The sequence below is a fragment of the Plecotus auritus genome, assembly GCF_963455305.1.
Source record: "Plecotus auritus genome assembly, chromosome: 7".
NCBI classification, from domain to species: domain Eukaryota; kingdom Metazoa; phylum Chordata; class Mammalia; order Chiroptera; family Vespertilionidae; genus Plecotus; species Plecotus auritus.
In genome coordinates, this window is record NC_137774.1 from 33,777,440 (window position 1) to 33,779,967 (window position 2,528).

Consider the following 2,528-nt stretch of genomic DNA (forward strand, 5'->3'; position numbering starts at 1 on the left):
ACGCAAGATAGAATGGAGCTCAAACCTAGAGGGGCTTATCAGCAGCCCTAGGAAACGGCGAGAAAGATAGTGAGCTTGAAGTGGGGCTTGTGGGGTGCCATGCTTATGTTTCTTGTCCCCCAAAACCATCAGAAGTTTACTTTGGTCTCAATTCTGCCACCACATCTGTTAAAGAACAAAATTCAATGGAGTAAATTTGACGATCTAATTGGATTTATTAAGTAATTCGTGAATTGGGCAGCATGTCATCTAGCACCCAACTAGAAGGGTGCTCCAAACATTTATACAAAATGGAAGGTTTATCACCCTGGCCTATGTTACTCAGTGGTTAGAGTGTCAGCCCGCACCCTGAAGGGTCTCAGGTTCGATTCCCAGTCAAGAGTATGTACCTGGTTTGCAGGTTTGATCCCTGGCCCTAATTGGGCCAGGGTGGGAAGCAACCAATTGATGTAGACACAGTCAGCCCAAGAACCTCCTCCCTGCGTTACCAAGTAGCAAGTTTGTCCCCAGTTCTTCCAAGTCTTCATGCCCAGCATCAGAACGTTCGCTGGATCCCTGCATCTCCCCCAGCAGCCAGGGCAGATGGGCAGTGCCAACTCTGGGAGGGTTACTCCCTATCTCCCCTTCACAATCTTGATGGTGGGGAAAACCTATTCACTTCTTTTCTTTTTTGGGGGGGCTGAGGGCCTGGAGGCTTTTATTTCTCCACTCATTCAAGGGTGGTGGGCAGGCCCCACTATACGGCCACCTGGCTGGACCCCTGACTTCTGGCCAGATCCGTCTCCCTCTGCTCCCGCCATTTCTTCCACTTGAGCAGCAGCTGCTCGAGCTCAAACGCCTTCATTCGCATCACGTAGTCTAAGTGCTCGCAGAAGTCCCAGTCGTGCTGCAGGCCAGGAAGTTGGGGAAGCTGTCGTGCAGCAGGAGAAGGTAGTGGGCACAGTAGTCTTGCTGCTGAACCACCAGCTGTGCATCGTTCATCTGCTGCTGCATGGCCACCATCTCGCACTCCTTCCACCTGGGGAAGCTGTAGTCGGGCGGGAAGGTGGGCATCTGCAGGGGGTCTGGCTCCCCTGAGGAATAGCCCAGGTAGAGCCTGGCCAGGTGCGCCCCCATGGCTGCTGTCACCACAGATTCCTATGGCAGTCAGGTCACCTCATTCCTATCCAGAAGCACTCCCCCCTCCCTATTCACTTCTTCGCCTTGTTACCTGATGGATGGCCCTCATCTGTCCTCGCTGAAGAACCAGGGACCAGCTCCAGAACATGCTGGAAGGAGACTCTCTGATGTGGACTTTATAAATTTTCATATGGGCATCCCATCCGCCCACCCATCCACCCATCCATTCTTTCAACACATTTTTGTTGGGTATCAACTCGAGGCCGAAGAGGTGCATACAGACAGTCATATAGACAGACTCTGTCCCCATTGAGCTGATAGTCTGGTGGGGGTATGGGCAGGTTATTAGGAGAAAGAAATGCAGTGTGATATGTGCTGTGGGTATAAAAGACACTTAGCGGGCAACCTGCGTTAATCTGTGATGAGAGCTCATGAAGGAAGTTCAGTCTTAGGCTGACTTGAACGATAAGCAAGACTTAACCAATCAAGTGGGGAGAGGGAGGCAGGGAAAGTATGTCAAGGGGAAGCAGGAGCATGGCCACCTCCTAGAGATTTTAGACAATGCAGGGCCAGGTGAGGATCTGAAAACGGTTGAATGGAGGCAGGAATGGTGAGAGCTAGGCAAAAGAGAAAGGCAAGGATAGGGTCTGTAGGCTCACTTAAGCACCTGTGGAGCACCTTCCAAGGTGCTAAGGTGGGTATGAGACAAAATGAGTGGACCCAGTTGGAGCGGCAGTGTCAGATGTGGGGAGCAGTCAGGAACCCTGCAGTCAGATTCTGGGTCCAGCATTCTCAGAGCTGTGAGCAAGATGCCCTCCTACTCAGTGTGGGACTCCTTTTCACTGCTCCCTATTGTCTCAGGGCAAGCTAACCACCCAAGAAGGGCACTTCAGGTGCTCGGGGATGCATCACCTTTCACCATGGGGTGGGGGTGAGGGTGGGAGTGCGGGTGGAGATGTCCTTGTAAACAGCCTCAGTGTGCCTCCCCAGCCCTGCTACCTGTGGCCCTCTGTGCATGAGAATATTCCTGCCCTCTTCTTCAATCAAGATTTCACAGCCATCCTACACCCTGTCTTCTCTCCTCCGGCTGGGCATTTCAATCCCCGGTCTCACAAATCATTCTTGCTCCCTGCTATGGCCAATCATCTCGTCTTTCCAGGACCACTTGGGCTGTGCCCCTTGGGGGCTCCAGGCCAAGCCTGCTCAACCCCGGTTGCCTCGGGAGCCTCTCTCTGATGCCTGTCTCATGTGTCCATGTCTGAACTTCCTAAAAGCTACCTTTGGGCCCCAGCCCCGGCTCTATCTCTAGTTTATCTACCACCTGCTTCTGAGGATAAGCTGGTTCTTGTAAGCTGGGAGCATCTCCTCTCTCCCTAGTACTTTCTCAGCTGTTCTTGGGTGGCCCTCTC

General features: G+C 52.7%; 1 pseudogene across 1 annotated transcript; it reads right to left on the minus strand.

Annotated features, from left to right (window-relative positions):
• Window positions 1-736: 736 nt before the first annotated feature.
• LOC308252536 (NADH dehydrogenase [ubiquinone] 1 beta subcomplex subunit 7-like) lies at window positions 737-1,116 on the minus strand (annotated as a pseudogene). Its single transcript has one exon. The product of its transcript is annotated as an NADH dehydrogenase [ubiquinone] 1 beta subcomplex subunit 7-like (transcript).
• Between the last annotated feature and the right edge of the window lie 1,412 nt (window positions 1,117-2,528).